Source organism: Theropithecus gelada, chromosome 1 (genome assembly GCF_003255815.1).
Source record: "Theropithecus gelada isolate Dixy chromosome 1, Tgel_1.0, whole genome shotgun sequence".
In the NCBI taxonomy this organism is placed as follows: domain Eukaryota; kingdom Metazoa; phylum Chordata; class Mammalia; order Primates; family Cercopithecidae; genus Theropithecus; species Theropithecus gelada.
In genome coordinates, this window is record NC_037668.1 from 187328249 (window position 1) to 187348868 (window position 20620).

The window sequence follows — 20620 nt, forward strand, 5'->3', positions numbered from 1 at the left end:
CGAGACCATCCTGGCTAACATGGTAAAACCGTCTCTACTAAAAAAACAAAAAATTAGCTGAGTGTGGTGGAACGGGCCGGTAGTTCCAGCTACTTGGGAGGCTGAGACAGGAGAATTGCCTAAACCCAGGAGGCAGAGGTTGCAGTGAGCTGAGATCACACCACTGCACTCCAGCCTAGGCAACAGAGTGAGACTTCATCTCAAAAAAAAAAAAAAAAAAAAAAAAATCAGGAACAAAAAATTCAGAATCATGTATCTCAAGGGAGCCCTTACTACTGCCTGGCAATCATACTCTCCCTCTTCTATTCACTTTTTTACTTTTTGACAAATGGCTATGTCATGTATTATTCCTTCTCAAACCTCTAATACTTATTCCCATTCTTCCTTACTCTCAGATGATGAGCTTGGTCTCTATACACAAAGGTAAACTGAAACACTCATGAGAATGTTCTCAAGCTACAACCATGATGTGTCTATCCATATACTTGTCTTTTCTCCTATTTCTATAGTAACTCTTGCTACTCCTGGTAAAGCAAAGGCTAATCCTTTTGCTTGTACAAGATCAGGTGTCAGCAAACCACAGTCCACACTGCTTATGCCTGCTTTCATTTGACAACAGCAAAGCTGAGTAGCAGTAATGGATTGTATTGCCCAAAATGCCTAAAATACTATCTAACCTTCAAAGAAAAAGTCTGCTGACCTATAAACTAGATCATATCTCCTCTCCATATAATCATGAACACTGCTGGTTGCAAGTGCCCACTAAATTCAGTGCAGAAGAAATAAAGTAAAATCCCTACAAGATACATAAAATATCAGGGACATATCAGATATACTGAAGACAAAAGATCTTAGGGCCAGATCACGTATGAAGCATGAAGATTTTGAATGGCATAAGATTTTTCAACAACCACTTCAAACTAGAAAATCAGGCCAGACATGGTGGCTCACACCTGTAATCCCAGTACTCTGAGAGGCCAAGGTAGGTGGCTCACTTGAGTCAGGAGTTTGAGACTCGTCTGGCCAACATGGTGAAATGCCATCTCTACTAAAAATACAAAAATTAGCCTGGTGTAGTGGCGTACGCTTGTAATCCCAGCTACCTGGGAGGCTGAGGCAGGAGGATCACTTGAACCCAGGAGGCGGAGGGTGCACTGAGCCAAGATTACATCACTGCACTCCAGCCTGGGGGACAGAGGAGACTCTGTCTCAAAAACACAAAAACCAAAACAACTAGAAAATTATAATCATCTGTTAAATTTGGAGAGAAAATGATTTTTACCTTGGAATTCTATACCTATCCCTGCCACATTATCAACCAGGTGTCAAGGCGGAAGGAAAATATTTTCAGCAATACACACATCTCAAAAATTTTACCTCTTCATATACTCTTTCTTGAAAGTTACCAAAGGATGCATTTCACTAAAACAAAGGAGTAAATCAAGAAAGTGGAGGACATGGATCCAGAGATCACAGGCTCCAACACAGAAAAATGGCAAAAAGAATTCTCAGAATCAGCTGGTGCAGTGGCTCACGCCTGCAATCCCAGCACTCTGGGAGCCCGAGGTGGGTGAATCACTTGAGGTTGGGAGTTCGAGACCAGCCTGACCAACATGGAGAAACCTGTCTCTACTAAAAATACAAAACTAGCCAGGTGTGGCGGCGCTAGCCTGTAACCCCAGCTACTTGTGAGGCTGAGGCAGGAGAACTGCTTGAACCCGGGAAGGGGAGGTTGTGGTGAGCTGAGATCATGCCATTGCACTCCAGCCTGGGCAACAAGAGCAAAACTCTGTCTCCAAAAAAAAAAAAACAAATTTAAAAAAAAAAAAAGAATTCTCAGAATCATGATGAAGGGAAATCACAAGTATAGCTACACAGAATAAGTGGTGGGCAAAGTGCAGATTTGAGCAAGAAGATAAGAGAGCTCAAGAAGAATTTCATTTTTTTTTTTAAAACTGAGTGGTCAATTAATTACCTGATGTGTTTGATGATACTGGGACACTTTGTAGAAAAAAAATCAGAGACAAATAGGAAACTAAGAAATAAAAAGAAAAAAATCAACTCCAAGAAATATAATCATAGTACACTGTAAGGTTCCACTGTAAACATATTTACAAAGCCATAATAATGTGAACAATCAATGATTTAATCAAAAGCATGACTATATTGGGAAGACAGTGGGAAAGCAATTTCAAGGTGGCACAAGAATCCTAAAGCACAGACTCATCTACCACAGAAGAAAGCCAATAGATAACATCTAAAATTGAAAAACAGGGCCAGGCATGGTGGCTCACACCTGTAATCCCTGCACTTAGGGAGGCCGGGGAGAGCAGATCAACAGTTGAGGTCAGGAGTTCGCAGCCTGGCCAACATGGTGAAACCCCATCTCTACTAAAAATACAAAAATTAGCCAGGCGTGGTGGCACATGCCTGTAATCCCAGCTACCTGGGAAGTTGAGGCAGGAGAATCAGTTGAACCCAAGAAGCGGAGGCTGCAGTATGCCAAGATCATGCCACTGCACTTCAGCCTGGGCGACAGAGCAATACTCCATCTCAAAAAATAAATAAATGAAACTGAAAAACAAACAGTAAAAGTATATCATTTTTAAATTATGTAAATAAATATCAGAAGCACCTATGGATGCTCTGAGAGCAGGACACAGGAGGGAAAGTCATAAAGAGATGAGACAGAGGACTGGAGTTTTAATTACAGGTTATCTGAGTACCTGGCTTGGGGCCAGAAAAATTCAGATTTCAAATCTTGTTGAATTTCAGATTTTGTCAGATTTTGGAAGACTTGCATTGCCAGTTGGGCATCCCAAATCCAAATATTTAAAACTCAAAATGCTCCAAGGAACATTTTCTTTGAGAGTCATGCTGGCACTCAAAAAGTGCCATTTAACATTTTGGGTTTCAGATTTTCAGATTCGGGATGCTCAACCTGTATAACCCTTGTAGTACAATTTTCTTTTTAACTGCACAGCTGTATAAGTCAAATATTAATTTTTTTAAAAAAGGGAACAAAACCAGGGGTCCTTTGTTATTCATTACAATTAATATCCCACAAATATCTGAGCATCACTATGTGTCAGATACTTTTCTAGGTGCTAGGAAGACAACAGTGGACAAAATAAGCCCTTGCTCTCATGAAGCTTACAATCAGAGAGGGAGGCAGATAATAAACTAATGTATGTTCTAATGTCAGATAAAGCAATGATGTAAAAATAAATAAATAAAGCAAGGCAAAGGCACAGAGTACGATGGGGGATGCTATTTAATAGGGTTTTCAGAAAAGACTTCTTCCAGAACAACAAAAGGAAATCAAACTAAAGAAAATCTGTTCTGAAAAAAAAAAAAGGTCATGTAAGTGAAATAATAGAAAGCTATCAATTAAATTCAAGATGAGAGATTCAAGTCTTTTACACTCCAAAATAATGTATTATTCAAAAGCCAGAACCAAAAGTTTCTCTGTAATGAAATAAACTGCCAAGCCTCCTCAAGCTAAGTCATACGAACACTGCTATATCCACATATCTGCACGTCTATATAGATCCTTCCCATATCCCTAACTAGGTACTTAGTAAAGTAACTATGTAAATTTATATTCAAACTTTTTTCTTTCCATAGAATAGGTAAATGTAACACATTTTAAATTCCAGTGTTTTATTTCTATTATGTAGTTAAAAGTTTTCCTAAATCAAAAGCATTAAATGAAAAAAGATTCCACATTAATTCCATGGTACTAAAATTTATCACACCCAATCTTTATTCTCTCACTAAAAAGGAAACAACAGGAAATTTAAGATACATTTAAAGAAACAATTTATAGGGTAATGCAATACATTCATTTTCCTCTCCAAGGAACCTCAGGCTGGGGTAGTTTCAAGCTATTTGAATTATCTTTCATTGAAAATTAACTTAAAAAAAAAGTAGTCAGATTAAAGTGACAATTTTATTCCAAATACAGGCATTACACAATATCTCATATTCAAAAAATGGATACATTTCAACATATCTTATTCTCAAATCGTGTATCATTAAAATTAAAAGTAAACCCAAACTATGTGTCTATTTTACATAGCAAAAAAAAAAAAAAAAGCATGCTTTGGGAGAAAATAAATGGGTTTAAAGTTTAACTCACAAAAGAAAATAAATTTGATTAAATAAATTTCAATTAATAGTTTAAGGTTTAAAAGTTATTTTAAAAATTTCTGGAAAACCAGATTGTCAAGGAATTGGTTCACTCATAGTCAGCTAGAAAGAAAACGGTGATATTTTAAAATTTTAGACCAAAAAAAAATTTAGATTCCCTTATAAATGAGTGCCAAGAGAGAATATTTTCAGCAAACATTTCATTTAACTACATAAACCAAAAGAATAAGGCTGTCTAACCACATGTAAACTATGCATCATCTGACTTCAGGTAGAATATTTATCTTTGGTATACTTGGTAACCAGAAACCCAAAGTATATAAACATAGGCATATTTTAAAAACATTTGTCAATGTTTTTGTTCTCCAGGCAATAATTCCCACTATCCTCAGAAAGAGAAAAACAATATCCTTAACCAAAAAGTTATCAGAGGAGTTTCTACTTCTTAAACTTTTAAACTAACATTTTTGCCCACTTATTATTAAACTCCATCAGGGCACAGACCTGTCTCTTCCCCTGTTGTGTCCCCAACCTCTAGGGGACTAACTGGCACCAAGTAGGTACCCAATAAATACGTGCAGAATGAACTGAGCCTCTGGAAAAAGCTTAAGTGTTTTAAGTTGCAATAGGACAATTTCACCTATATCGATCATTCACTACACTCAACTCTAATGACGTAATAAAAAGACTCGTACTAGGTATTTAAAAAAACACACACAAATATATTACTCACATATGTATCTGACTCACAAAGCCAGATATTTTCTCTCAGGAAAATTTGTTGTATTCTTTCGAGTATTACATATAAATATTAGAAAAGCATGTTGTGTCCTGACAAATGCAAGTGTTATCTTCAAATTTATGTTGCAATCTGAAAAAAATCTAGGCAAACTAAACAGTATTTCCAGGGTCCTGCCCCAAAGTATTACTAAAAGTCAAATTCCTTAATTCAATGAAAAGTGAAATAAGGCACAGTGGGGCTCACGCCTGTAGTCCCAGCTCCTTGGGAGCCTGAGGCGGGAGGATCGCTTGAGCTCAGGAGTTTGAGACTAGCCTCAGCCAAATAAGGAGAATCCACCTTAAAAGAAAAAAAAAAAGTGGAATATAATGGAAAAAATGTACATCTTACCGTTTAAAAACTATGCTGAATTTTAAAAAGAAAAAATGAACTAGGCTTAAAATACACTGAAATTATTTATCCCAAATGGCATTAATGCCTTTACATCTTGATATTTAGATCTGCCTAAAAAGACCTTTGAAGCTACATGATAAACTTCATGCCTACAAAGCTTGAGTTAGAGGTTATCTTTGTTAAAATAATACTGTCTGGATGTTTAGTTTTGGAAGTTTCCTCATAATTCTAAAGTAAGATATTTAGCAGTGAGAGTAATACACTTATATGTACGATTCTATAGCACTTTGTTCTACAGCACTTGTACAAGCATAATTATCTTGAGTGGAACAGGCTTTATAATGAGCAAGCTATGATCTGCCTAACAGCAATACTCTGCAAACACGGACTGAAAAGTTTCCTAACATTCTGATGGTCATCTTCAAAGAAACTTGAACAGGAATCGATCTAATAATGGTCGATACAGAAAAATACCCAAGACAACTCACAAACACTGGTAAGAAAACAAGGCTCTCCATAGCAATTAAAGTGTTGGGGGAAAAAAATCCAGGGAGCATAAACGATAAAGCTCAATTAACTGCTGCCTGTAGGTTTCTACTTTATGGTCTTAAATACACACTAGGCATTAGGTATTTCTTTTAGAGCTTTTTTTTTTTTCTTTTTAACAGAAATTTAGTATTTCAATTGCCCCTCCTCCACAGCTAACATCAGTGCCCTTTCTTCCTCCTCCCTTACCCCTCCCAGCTCAAATAAATTAACATTTGTACTAGGTACCTCCTATCAGCTCGCAGCTTCTTCCCAAACACGCCCACGTACACTGAAACTGGCCTGCGTCTACAAAACACACAGCTACAGGAAAAGAGCTTGGAGGGGGGGGAGCTGAGGGGGGGGAATAATCGCTCCGCACAGGTTTACGGCGATTTTCCAGAAATTAGCTCCTCGCGCATGGCTCGCGTTTCTTCCAAATCACCTCCAAAGCACGGTGTTTATGAGCCTACCTAATCCGATACTGCAATGGAATTCCGGATATTTGCAGATAGATCTCCCGGCTTTGCAAGTGTTTGATGAGATACGTTCAGAATCTCCTTTTTTCTAGAGCCCGGTTCCTGGCTGTACAGCAAGCCGACCTGAGGCTGCGGCCCCTGCCCCACACCCGGGCCGCGCGACCGGCCCGAGGCCAGCGCAGGACGCAGCCCCTCCGGGGCCGGGGCTGGCAGGGCAGCTTGGGCTGCGGGCCGCTCTGCAACAGGTCACCCTGACCGCGAGTCCGCGGGTTCGCGGGCGGCCAACTCTGCAGCCAGGCTTCTGGGCGCAGCCGCCGGGGCCAGGGGAGGGGGTGTGGCCCGGCTTCGGCTGGTCCTGGCTCCGAGGTCCGGGATCGGACTCACCTGAAGGGAGGCTGACGCGCCGCTGGGCGTCAGAACAGCGCGGGTGGAGGCTGGGGGCTTCCGCCACCCAAGAAGGAGAGCGAGGCGGGTTCAAGGGGTCGCCGCGCCCCCGGCTTCAGGACGGCGCCCCCAAGCGGGGACCCCACGACCGCTCCGATTCTGAGAACCCGCGGCCGAGGGAGGCGCGCCCCCCAGCGCCCCTCTACCTCAGCCCCAGCTCCGCAACCCCCTCCCTGCGCGCAGGGAGAGCAGCCCCGGGGCCCGCGGCCGGCAGAGCCACACTCCGCAGCGCCGCCGCGGCCGCCATTCCCCGCGCCGCCCGGGGGGGCGCCGCGCACCCACCCTCCCTTGCTCCCCCGCATCGCCCAGCGGCCTGAGCCCACCGACCTGTGCAGCCGCGGCCGTCGCCTCAGAGGATGGAAAGACGACGCCGGCCTCACGCTTCGCCGCCACGGCCGCCGCCTAGAGTAACGCTCGCCGACCCGAACAGTCACCGTCTCTCATTCAGCGCCCGCAGCAGCCGCCGCCGCCGCTGCCGCCGCTCGGGGGAGGAGAGTGAGCTGGAACCACCCCGTCCGCGCCAGGGGTGGGGGAAGAGAGCGGACCTGGCGAGGGCGCGCGCCAAGCGGGCGGGGCGGAGCCGCGCGCGCGCGCGCACCAACGGAGCGCGCTCGCGGGGCCCGTGAGCGCTGCAGCCGTCAGGGTCTTAACCTCGCGCTTCCCGCCCGCAGCTTTTCGGCCCAGCGGAGCCCAACTGCCGCCGGGGATCGGTGTCCGCAGCGCGCGCAGCCAGCCGCAACCCCCACTGCCCGGCGCCTGCTGAAAGAAGCGGCTCCCACCGGCCAAAGAAGGGGGCGGGAAGGGGTGGGAGGATGGACAGGTCGGGTGTCCGCCACCGCCTGGCCACCCGCTCCCGGCTCGCGGCCCTCTGTGAAATCCGCGGTGATGTCTGTGGGCTTCAGCGCCTGGCTCTTCACCTTTAAGGCCAAAGTCTGGAAGCACTTGGCCCAAAGATCAAATATTCAGCCCACGCCAGCGGTGTTTTTATAAGTCACTGCGGACAAATGAGGGGGCTCCAGATGTGGCGAGTCACCCCACTGCCGTAGATAGGGTCATGAATTATGGTGATCAGTATCCTCACACGTTAAGATTCGGGAGGTGTTAGAAGTAGGCCTTTGTAGATGTCACGCAGGGTCCTACCCTTGACTTAAGGGGCAAATGACAGAAATTGGGCGGAAAGGTGTTTCAGAGAGTGTACTAAATGGGTGGCCTACTTAAAACTAGCACCATTTGATGCAGTGACTGTTAACGGAAGGTTTTAAGTGAGCCGCCTTTGTATCTGCTGTCATTAGACCATTTGGAAATGGATAATTATTTGATGATCTGCAGTTCTTTCTCTAGGCAATGTGCAGTAGAATGTGGAAAGAATACTATGTACCAGCATTAAGTGTAAAACATGAAAGGACCAATAATTCACTATTCCCATTTGGTTTCTTTCCTCCCTTTAATAACCGCTAAACAGAACTGATTAATCTTGAACGTTGAAGAATGCTAATTATTTCCTCCTTTGATTGCCTTGTGTCATAGCCCTTTTACTCTAGTTGGGGAAGCAAGAATGCCCTTCAACCCCCTTCTCTCAAATAGGGTTACTTCTTTAAAGCACCCCAACGCAAAGTTAAGTCAAAAAGAGAAACAGCAAGGATAGGCAACAAAGTTCATAGTGTTTCATTTTTATTCCATTTTACTTTCAAAGAAAGTCTTGAATCATGACGAAATCACTAGAAGAAGTAGAGCAATCAAAAGAAGAAAAAAAGCGTTCCCCCGCCACCAATATTTCAAATGATAAGAGTCCAAAAAAGAAAAGAAAAAGGAAGATGATTGGTAAAAAGGAGGGAAATGCATTATGTATACAGAAAGTATTCCCGTAGATGTTAGTTGCTTCAAGTCCCAAATCAACAACAACAAACTGAATTAGCACTTGGAGGAAAAACCCCTTCCAGTTATTGAGTTGGGTAAATGTTTAGTCTTTTAAAAGTGTTACTAAGAGATTAAGGAAAATGTTGTTGGCTATATGCCAACAATAATACATACAACATACATACCATTATCACACATAATTAAGTGCTCTTGAGAAATAGGAAAACTGAGGAATGGAACTCTTATGTTGTTAAATGTCATACAATTACTTGAAACTTGAATTAGGGTTTCATAGATATAAATAAGCCAGGGTCCCTACATCTGCCAATAATTTTCACAGCTTATTGTAAAAGCAGTGAAGTTTTCACTTGGACTTTGAAAAGAAAAAACCATGTGACTCATGAGCAAGGCCATGGATATACTAAATTCTTATGCCTACTGAATTTGAGTTTGAATAATTAGCCCAAATCTGTTTCTCACGTTGATAACTTATAAAACAACACTTTTATTAACCTTAAGAGTTGTGTTAAGTTCAAATTTGTGAACTTGGTAAGATTAAGAATTTGTATATAGGCCGGGCATGGTGGCTCACACTTGTAATCCCAAAACTTTGGGAGGCTGAGGCGGGCGGATCACCTGAGGTCAGGAGTTCGAGACCAGCCTGACCAACATGGTGAAGCTGGTCTCTACTAAAAATACAAAAAAATTAGCCGGGCTTGGTGGTTGGCGCCTGTAATTCCAGCTATTCAGGAGGCTGAGGCAGGGGAATCACTTGAACCTGGGAGGCAGAGGTTGCAGTGAGCCAAGATTGCGCCACTGCACTCCAGCCTGGGCAACAGACAGAGGTCCTACCTCAAAAGAAAAAAAGAAGTTGTATATAAAAATATAGAAAAAGGCCGGGCGCAGTGGCTCAAGCCTGTAATCCCAGCACTTTGGGAGGCCAAGACGGGCGGATCACGAGGTCAGGAGATCAAGACCATCCTGGCTAACACGGTGAAACCCCGTCTCTACTAAAAAATACAAAAAAACTAGCCAGGCAAGGTGGCAGGCGCCTGTAGTCCCAGCTACTCGGGAGGCTGAGGCAGGAGAATGGCGTAAATCCAGGAGGCGGAGCTTGAAGTGAGCTGAGATCCGGCCACTGCACTCCAGCCTGGGCGACAGAGCGAGACTCCGTCTCAAAAAATATATATATATAGAAAAAAATATAGAAAAAAGTTTGTCCTCAATCTCTTTTATAAAATAAGTGTCCCTTCCCATTCATTGATAAATGAAAGCAGTGGCTTTTTACACCAAATTTTCTTTACCAGAGCACTTTTATCACAATTAAATTCTGTGCGTTGCTTTATGGATTCCAATTGCTTTTGCCAAAATACAAGAAATATGCAAAGTCTTAGTATAACAAAAAGTACTAATGTATAAAATAGAAATGCCATTATGTAAAATAGAAATCAATAAGAATTGAATATGCTTAAAAGTCATTTCAGAGGAATCACCATTATGTAATAGTTTCATTACTATCCATCAAAATTATTTCCAAGGGGCAAGCCAAGGAACTAATTTAGATATAGAACAAACAGTTCAAAGAGACCACCACTGCAATAAACCAATCAACAAGCAACACAATTCATTACAGCTGTCAAAACAAAATCAAACTGGCATGGTAAGAAAGCTTATTTTTTCAGTAATACCTAATTCTATTACAACCAAAAGAATTTCAGTAATAACATATACCTTTGTTATTTCTCTAACCTTTAATCTTTTTTTTCAAATATATATAGTTGCTGGACATTTTGAAGAAATGTGTTGGTTGTGTTTACGATATCACAATTTAAAATATAGTCAAAGTTAGCATTCCCAAAATTCACCTTGTGGGAAAGGACGCGTAAGGGAACTTCCAAGGGCTAGACAGACATTTTCCAGAAAACTGACACTACGGTAGAAGGAGAGCCTGCCGTAATTCCCAATCAAGAGAGATGCGTCACAAGTCTCCAGATACCAACAACAAAGATAATCAACAGTCCGTTCAAATCTGAGCAGCATATTAATTTTACAGTTTACATTTACAGTGAAGTTGCATCTCACAGGGCAACTCTATGTGGGGTGTTGAGCAGCAGGGATTTATTTGCTTAATAATCATTAATGTTTTCCTAGAATAATTCTTCAAAAGGCCGGAAAGTATATAAATGTTTGCATATACTTATGCTTTTCAATATTAACTTTAAAGATAGTTTTAGTAGGCCGGGCGCGGTGACTCATGCCTGTAATCCCAGCACTTTGGGAGGCCAAGGCGGGCAGATCACGAGGTCAGGAGATTGAGACCATCCTGGCTAACACAGTGAAACCCTGTCTCTACTAAAAATACAAAAAAAAAAAAAAAAATTAACTGGGCATGGTGGTGGGCGCCTGTAGTCCCAGCTACTTGGATAATCGCTTGAACCTGGGAGGCAGAGCTTTGCAGTGAGCCAAGATCGTGCCACTGCACTCCAGCCTGGGTGACAGAGCAAGACTCCGTCTCAAAAAAAAAAAAAGGATAGTTTTAGTAATGACTTGTTTATCTGACAGTATTAGGAAAGGGGGCAGTAAGGGATTGGATATAATTAGATATTCTAAATAACAGATTTTCATCTTGAAGTACTAGAAACAATTTAAACCATTTTTATTTATTTTTCCTGAAATATCACCAACTCTGTCTTAAAGTAATAAAACACAGTACAGTTGTCTTGGTATCCACAGGAACTTCCAGGATACCCAAATCCATGGATGTTCAAGTCCCTGATATAAAATGGCAGAGTAGGCCAGGTGCAGTGGCTCATGCCTGTAATCCCAGCACTTTGAGAGGCCGAGGTGGGCAGATCAAGAGGTCAAGAAATCGAGACCAGCCTGGCCAACATGGTGAAACTCTGCCTCTACTAAAAATACAAAAATTAGCTGGGCATGGTAGCGGGCACCTATAGTCCCAGCTACTGGGGAGGCTGAGGCAGGAGAATCGCTTGAACCCAGGAGGCAGACGTTGCAGTGAGCCGAGATCGCACCACTGCACTCCAGCCTGGCAACAGAGCGAGACTCTGTCTCAAAAAAAAATAAATAAATAAAATGGCAGAGTTATTTGCATATAACCTATGCATATCCTCCCCTATACTTCAAATCATCTCTAGATTACTTATAATCTTGAATACAATGTAAATGCTATGTAAATCATTGTTAAACCATATTTTTAAATTTATATTATTTTTTATTGTTGCATTGTTATTTTTAATTTTTTTCCCTAATATTTTCCATCTATGGATGTGGAACCCATTGACATGGAAGGCCAACTGTATAGCTGAACCTATTTCTGATAGCCTAGAGTTACCTCAGGAATAGGTAAAGATAAAAAACAAAGCTATAGTACCAAGATATCTTCAGGAGCCAACAAGTACTGTACTTGGTACTCTTCACCATACGCTAAGTAATCACAGCCTTCTATGTTCCTGCATTCTTCTGAGTCTAATGGATTTGGTGGCCCGCATAATTGATCTTTCTGCTGTGCCTTCTTGTTCTTGCCTCTGTTGCTGCAGACTAGCTCTGCACACACATTTCACACACACACACCTCCCCTTGAATTGTCTTATGTTAGAGTGGGCTGGGAAACTAAATAACCAATGTTTAAAAATGCATATAAGGCCAGGCACGGTGGGTCACGCCCGTAATCCCAGCACTTTGGGAGGCCAAGGTGGGCGGATCACCTGAGGTCAGGAGTTTGAGACCAGCCTGGCCAACATGATGAAATCGTCTCTACTAAAAATACAAAAAATTAGCCAGGCAAGGTGGTGGGCGCCTGTAATCCCAGCTACTCAGGAGGCTGATGCAGGAGAATCAGTTGAACCCGAGAAGTGGAGGTTGCAGTCAGCCGAGATCTTGCCACTGCACTCTAGCCTGGGCAACAAAAGCAAAACTCCATCTCAAAATATATAAATAAATAAGCATATAAAATAAGAAAAGGCTAAAACAACTCTGATATTTTGGGAGCATTTACTTAGTGTAAAGACCTTTCACTTGCTTTGATATTTTCATCTGTATTTTGGATCATTACATTTACCAGATAACTTTTTTCCCAGATAAGTGAATTACTACTATATTCTACTTCCTTTATAACATTTTTAGGCATTATTCTTTACATTTAATGAATGAAAGGAAAGGATTTGGGATGAGTGTTCATCTCTATAGTTTTCTTTTTATATATTCTGCATGTTAAAATAGGTTAGAAATTTTTTTAAAAACAGGAATTCATAAATGCATACCAATAATTAATTGATAAAACAAATGAAGCAAAAGGAAATACTCTTGCTTATGGTAGAGTGTTGAGAGATTGTTGAAGTTAGAAAATCATCATTTTGCAACCAGTTAGGGCAAAGATTGGGTAAGGCAAAAACCATCTTATAGCTAAACATAGGAAGACATGTTGATGAGGAACAAGATATTTGCATGATCTTACAGTATTTTTCCATAGACTTCTTACTAGTTGCAAGGAAAGGAGTAATTATACACTGGATAAATTGGACAAAACCCTCACCAGGTGATCAAAATTAACATCACTGATGAGGGACAGATGGACATCATTTGCCTCCAGATGTGATTCCCCGAAGACACAGCATCTAATGAGGAAATGAGGAATCCAATGAGGAAATACCAGACAAATCCCAAGTGAGGAACGTTTTGTTTTGTTTTTTAAAAGGGGTAGGGTGCTGTATCCTTCAAAGATGTCACTGTCATAAAAGACAAAGGCTGTGAAAATATTCCAGCTGAAGAGCCATGACAGCTAAACCTAATATGAGATACTAGACTGGATTCTTTCCTGGAGGAGGAAGAAAATGCTATATAGGACACTATTCAGTTAATTAGAAAACTGATGGTAGACTGATTAGATAAAAATATTTCATCAATGTTAAAGTCACTGAAACTGGTAACTGTGCTGTGGTTATGTCTCTATTCTTAGATAATATATACTAAAGTATTTCAGAATAAAGGGCCAGGACGTAGGTATGGTTCTAAAAAAAAAAATACACACATATATAGTGACAGAGAAAACACAAATGATAAAAAGGTAAAATGTTAATAATAGGCGACTCTGGGTAAACAGTAGATATTCTTTGCAGTCTTTCTATAATTTTGAAATTAGTTCAAAATAGAACGGTTTATTTAAGGTTACAGTTTTAAAGAAGCAGGAGGAGCAGAAGTAAGCAATCCATAGACTATAACATCAGAATAATTTTAAATGACCACCTTACTGCAAGATCCCATATGCTTTCTGAAGTTGTTGACTGCCTCCATGAAATTGCCTCATCTTTCAGGTTAAAATTAGAGAGACAAGATGTCTTATAATTGAGGAGGCATCTTATTCACCTTTTCATTTTATAAATAAGGGAACTGAGGCTTAGAGATTCAAGAGACTTGCTCAAAGCCCCTTAACCAGTTATGACAGAGGACAATCTTGATTCTACTTCTATCTCTACAACTGCTAAGCTGCTACGGCCAGTTTCTATCACTTTCTCTCTTTTCTCCTTCCTGACTTTGCGTTTCCTAATAGCTTTGTACTGTCTTCTTTCTATGATTATACAAGGAACCTATATGCGGCCTTACTCTTTGAACTATCACTGCTCCACTGGTAATTCTTACCCAGGCTTCTGTAGCACATCTCTCATTGCCCCTATGATGTCTACATTAGGACATTTCATCATCAGTTCAACCTCTACAGGTTCAAACTGAAAAAAACCATAGAAGAAAAAATTGTAACGGCTAAGAAAATCTATTCATCCTTACCAATAATCAAAGAAATGCACATTAAAACAAGATTTGTTTTGCCTAATAGCTTGCCCAATTAATAAGATTTGTAATATTTTGTTCTAGCAAGGATGTGGGCTACAGACTCTTTCATACCCTGGTTAGTGTAAATAAGCATATCTCTTTCATGGACAATTTGCCAAAATCAATGAAAAACATAAATGTACATAGACTTTGACCCAGCAATTTCACACATAGGTATTTGTCTTACAAAAATACTGTGATACTGTTCAAAGAGACATACAAGACTGTTCATTAAGCACTGTAATAGCAAAAATTGGAATATTATATGTCCATCAACAAGTGAGTCAGTAAATACAAAATCACAGTATTTTTTTACAATGAAAAGATAGCTCTATATGAACCAATATTGGAAAAAAAAGTTGAAGAGAAATATGCATACTATGATTTCATTTCCTTTTATGTACATAGAAATCAGCCTAGAAAGCTATACAACAGATTATTACAAGATAATAGAATTGGGGGATGGAGAAGAGGACTTTCATTTTCTACTTTATACATTTCTATTGTTTGTTGTTGTTGGAGGGTTTTGTTGCTAGAAGCATGTATATCTTCTATAAAAACAACAAAGGTGTTGCTTTCTTTTTAAACTGAAAATATTTAATTCCTTAATCATCATCCCCTCCAACATCACTGTTTCCATTATTTCTTTTCTCTCTCAGGCTTTAGAATGACCTTTAACTCTTTTTCTCTCCTTCGTCATGTATCCATTTAATCCTGATTCTTGTAAAAAAAATTTTACTGCAATTATTAGCACCAACCACATATGTAGAAAGGTAATTCTAATTGATCTCTTAGATTTAGCTACTCCTCACACCTTTCTTTTCACACACCTTTTCCTACACCACTATTTTCATTGTGTCACACGTCTTCCTCATCCCCCTCACTTCCCAATTCAAAAATCTCCAGCTGTTGCTTTTGATTTAGTAAGGTGATATCTAGGGACTAACGTAAGCCCAGTCTCCCCTACTAATTCACCTCATCACCACTCTACACACTAGCCAAACCATTCTTTTATGTATTCAATAAGCGAACACTTACTCTCTGATCACCAAATACCCTCCTACTCCTATCATTTCACTCCAGTGCACCTTTTCCATACCCTTTCTGTCTGTCTGTTCTAAGACTTTCTTTAGGATCTGACTTAAGACCCACCTCTACTCCTTCCAAGAGGATGTGCTGATTGATACATCTATTTCACACTGACGTCTCCTTTCTCCAAACTCCTGTTGAGGTTTTCACTGGCATCCTGTCTCACTTTGGCAATTTATTATGTAATGCCTTACAGTTTTGTCAAAGTGTGAACTTCTCATACCAACAGACTGTAAATTCCTGGAAAGCACGATCCCTGATTTTTTTCCCTGGATTCATTTTTGCTGAGCATTTACAATAGAAACACAACACATTAAATGCCTCACTTATGTCACCTTATTTAGTTCTCACAACAACCTTGAAAGGTAGATATTTTTGCCACATTTTGGTATTGGGACAAGGTTAAATGACTTGTCCAAGGTCATGCTGCTAGGAAATGGCAAAGTTAGTTATCAGATCCAAGCAGACCAATTCACAGTCTCCATGCTCTATTGCCTCCCTATAAAACTGCATTTCCCATGTATTCATCAGTTAACAACACAATGTCACAGATGTCAATGAGGCTTGGAAGATACTTATTGAATATAATATGCTTTGTGCTAACAATCAGCAATCCAACATGTGCTACCCGGTACATGTCTAATACAGGTTTAGTATTTTCTATAATTTAGTCCTGTTATAGAAACTTATTCAAGAGCTCCACAGAGTAAAACTAGTTTCAAAATCTTAATACTTTTAGAATAATGGGAAAGTTAAATTGGAAAAAAATGGCATTAGGTCCAATTCCTTATTTTGTCCACCCAAGTGAATTAAAAATATATGTTTCAGGAGATAATTTTCTACCATAATAGCACAGTAATAAAGTTAGTTATCACATTACAGATGGGAAAGGCTTACTGCATAACCACTGAGTCTACTTCCCTGGAGAGATGCAATTCTATCTGTGGTTTCACATTCCAGAAAGAAATATTCTTACTCCTTCTGGAAATTAGTAACATAAGCATTTTAAAGTACTTATGTTAGATCAACCAGTAAATTTTATATAATTTTTACTACATTTAATTGAGACTTCACTCAGCAAGAAAGACTTTCTTAATTATGATACAATCCAACATATACAGGTTTGATATTCATTGTTGAGTGCTGGCAATTGTATTTGTCACTAAAAGGCACTATATCTATAACAGAGTAGTTATTAATTAAGATTATTAGACTTGGGAAAGTATAACTGGTAATAAAATTAGTTACAAATTGACTTTCAAACTACGACTCTAGTTAGAAAACATGACTTCAAAAATAAAAACAGCCTGATATGTTAGTCATTTTTCAAAAAATTGGTACGAATATACTGATATGTATTACACTATAAATGTTAACAGTATACACATTGAACCTAAAATAAAATCACTTTAAAACTAATGCGTTTTAGGACTGAGTTACATCTAAACATAAATACCCGCAAAGACTTACTTATATTTCAGTACTTTCTGTTCCTATCAATGTTATTAATTTTGAAATATACCCACAACAGAGGCAGTGCTTCTGGCAGATAAAAACCAAATTTACTGACCACCTTCTATACTTGGTAAATTGAATATACATGTTTATCCATGCTACCTCCCAAAATTTCCCTAAAATTATAATAAAGAACAAAAAGAATGGAAGAGATGGAAACAAATGCTAAATTTTGGAAGATAGAGAAAAAGACAAATAGTAATTGAGTTAGTTAAGCAGAGAAAAATGAAACCCACTGCCTATAGAGGTGAAAGGCAAAAATAAGCCAGCTGATCTGCACAGCAGAACTTTGGAAATTTTGGGAATTGGAGACACCAGATACTAAGGAAAATGGGGATGAGAAGTCCCTCTAAAAACAATATTGGATAAAAGTCTGTAAAAAGAACAGTTGCAGCCTCCGTCCTACCTCAAGCTACCACACCATCCCCACCCCAAAGGGAGAATGCACTTTTGCTCTGTGGAGATTTAAACCGGAGAGATTGAGGAGATGTATCCGACTCTTAATTATGAGCAAGCAGTGAAGGACCACCAAACATTTTAGGAAAGTCTCTCACATGCTAGGCAGAGAGCATCTCCCAGTCCCAACCAACACCCACCCCCACACCAGCCCCGAACATACCTGCCCCCTCCGGAAAACAAAAGGCAGAAATAGAAATTTTTTTAAGTTTAATTAATATCTGTGGAAAGATACAACATTGCATTCATTAACATTGCATTCAAACAAGGCTACGATGCTATGAAAAACTTACAATCAAAGAACAGAAAAAGGCTCTTACAAATTATAAATATAATAGCTAACATAAAGATGTTAACAGGAAGTTGGAAAGTAAATTGAAGTTTCCCAGAGAGTAAAAGACTCTAGGTCAGGCACGGTGGCTCAAAGCCTGTAATCCCAGCACTTTGGGAGGCCTAGGTAGGAGGACTGCTTGAGCCCAGGAGTTCGAGACCAGCCTGGGCAACAAAGTGAGAAGCTGTCTCTACAAAAAAAAATACAAAGATTAGCCAGGTGTGGTCGCGTGTGCTTGTGGTCCCAACCACTTGGGAGACCGAAGCGAGAAGATCACTTGAGCCTGGGAGGTTGAGGCTGCGGTGAGCTATGACTACACCACTGCATTCCAGCCTGGGCCACAGAGTGAGATCTTGTCTCTAAACAAACAAACAAAAAACTCCAGACCTAACCATATTGTAACTCTACACTGAGCTAAGAATGTAGGCAAATCAGTGCTTTATAAACTGCTGATGGGAAAGAAATTGGTAAAATTTCTACTGAGGACAGTTTGGCAGTTTCTCTCAAAAAAATGTTACAAATTCCATTTCTAGGAATTTTATCCTCATTTGTGTTTAAAAAGAGGTATATGCAAAGACAGTAAAAGACTAAATATACTTAATGTCATCAATAGGAGACTGTTCAAAAAATTACATTACACCCATACACTGGAATGCTGTGCAGCCATTTTAAAAATGAGGTTGCTCTAGATGACCTGCATGGAATGATTTCTAAGACATACTGGAAAAAGCAAGATATGGAACTTTGTGCTTAAATACAGAGAGCACATTTCTAGAAGAATACACCTGAGTTGACAATGATGATTACCTCCAACAAGGGGAACTGAGGGCTGGGGCATGGGTAAGAGGGAGACTAAGTTTTCAATGTTTGCCCTTTTGTATCTTTTCAATTTTGTATAAATTTTTTAAAACTATTTTTAATCTATAGGGTTAATGCTTCCATTTATCTTCATTAAAATGTATTCATCTCTAATCAAAATAAGGTTTATAACTCTCATCTGATTTATTCCTAAATCCTTTAGGACCTTTTGGTTAAAGCGCCCAAAATTAGAGCCTGAACTATAATAACCAATACCCTTGAATTGAACATGGCATCTTATTATAATCAATTAAGGTATACTGTCCTCTTTTTGGTTTTAATCATATGGCAATACTGATAACTGGTGATCCTATTTTATCATAGTCATTGTGCATGTACCTCTTTTCCTACACTTCTACCATGACCTATAGCCTCTAGTAAAATGGTGGTCCTGAGTGACTGTGAACCTGTACACATCCCTCCCTTGACCTGCAAAGGTGATGGAGGACCTAGGCCAAGCTCAATCTTCCTGCCTCTTCCAGAAATTTGGAAAAGGGTCACTGAGAAACAGTCAGTTAGCCTTGGAAGCCAAACCACAAGGTTATGTAGTGCTCAATTAATGGCAGAAAAGACACAAGTAAGCAGAGAAAGAAAGCCAGTCTCCAGAGAGAGGTACAAGGCTGATGAGGGACAGAAACCACATGAGAGATGATTCCTGTCTTTCCAATTCCAGACCCATTGGCCTTTTTTTGCTTGTATATCCTGGTGCTTGTCTGCTATGTCTGTTTCTTCAGCTGGTGCGAGTAGTTTTCTATTCCTTGTGCCAAACCATTCCCTCCCTTCCTCCCTCCCTCCCTCCCTCTTTCCCTCCTCCCCTCCTCCCTTCCTCCTTTCCTCCCTTCCTTCCTTCCTTCTGTTGCTCAGGCTGCAGTGGAGTAGCATGATCATGGCTCACTGCAGCCTTGACCTGCTGGACTCAGGTGATCCTCCCACCTCAGTCTCCTGAGTAGCTGCGGCTACAGATGCGTACCACCACACCCAGCTAATTATGATACAGAGTCCTTCTTTTTCTTTCTTCTTTCTTTTTCTTTCTTTCCTCTTTCTTCTTTTTTTCTTTTTCTCTTTTCTTTCTCTTTCTCTTTTTTCCTCCTTCTTTCCTTCCCTCCCTCCCTTTCGCCCTTCCTTCCTCCCTTCCTTCTCTCTCTCCCTCCCTCCTTCCCTCTCTCCTCTTCTTTCCTTCCTTCCTTCCTTCCTTCCTTCCTTCCTTCCTTCCTTCCTTCCTTCCTTCCTTCCTTCCTTCCTTCCTTCCTTCCTTCTTTCAAATGGGGTCTTGCTGTGTTGCTCAGGCTGCAGTGCAGTGGCATGATCATGGCTCACTGTGGCCTTGACCTGCTGGGCTCAGGTGATCCTCCCACCTCAGTCTCCTGAGTAGCTGGGGCTACAGACGCGCACCACCACACCCAGCTAATTATGATACAGAGTCCTTTTTCTTTCTCTTCTTTCTCTTTCTTTCTTCTTTCTCTTTTCTTTTTCTTTCTTTTCTTTCTCTTTCTCTTTTTTTCCTCCTTCTTTCCTTCCCTCCCTCCCTTTCTCCCTTCCTTCTCTCCCTCCCTCCCCTTCTTTCTCTTTCTTTCTTTTTCTCTTTCTTTCAAATGGGGTCTTGCTCTGTTGCTCAGGCTTGTGCAGTGGCATGATCATGGCTCACTGCGGTCTTGACTTGCTGGGCTCAGGTGATCCTCCCACCTCAGTCTCCTGAGTAGCTGGGGCTACAGACACGCACCACCACACCCAGCTAATTAAAAAAAATTTTGTACAGAAGGATGCCACTGTGTTGCCCAGGCTGATCTTGAACTCCTGGGCTCAAGCAATCCTCCTGCCTTGACTTCCCCAAAGGCTAAGATGTAGACTATTTTCCAGCCTCCTTATTAAAGACTGGTCTTTTATTTATTAATACTTCTCAATATTTATCCCAGTAGAAATAATATAATAATGGGAGCA

At 40.5% G+C, this 20620-nt stretch overlaps 1 protein-coding gene, 1 long non-coding RNA gene and 1 pseudogene across 3 annotated transcripts in view; 2 read left to right on the forward strand and 1 right to left on the reverse strand.

The window, feature by feature from the left end:
- The window catches only part of RALGPS2 (Ral GEF with PH domain and SH3 binding motif 2), a 187766-nt gene extending 180363 nt beyond the window's left edge, over positions 1–7403 (reverse strand). The window contains exon 1 of one of the 2 annotated variants that reach the window (XM_025389595.1): positions 7060–7403. The gene's annotated coding sequence lies outside the window, so the exon portion shown is untranslated. The remainder of the gene's footprint in view (positions 1–7059) is intronic. The other variant, XM_025389604.1, reaches the window with a different exon arrangement.
- Positions 5953–8150, forward strand: LOC112627426. Its single transcript, XR_003120177.1, has one exon. It is a non-coding gene; the product is annotated as an uncharacterized LOC112627426 (long non-coding RNA).
- On the forward strand, positions 6273–7049 carry LOC112627418 (annotated as a pseudogene).
- Positions 8151–20620: the final 12470 nt, after the last annotated feature.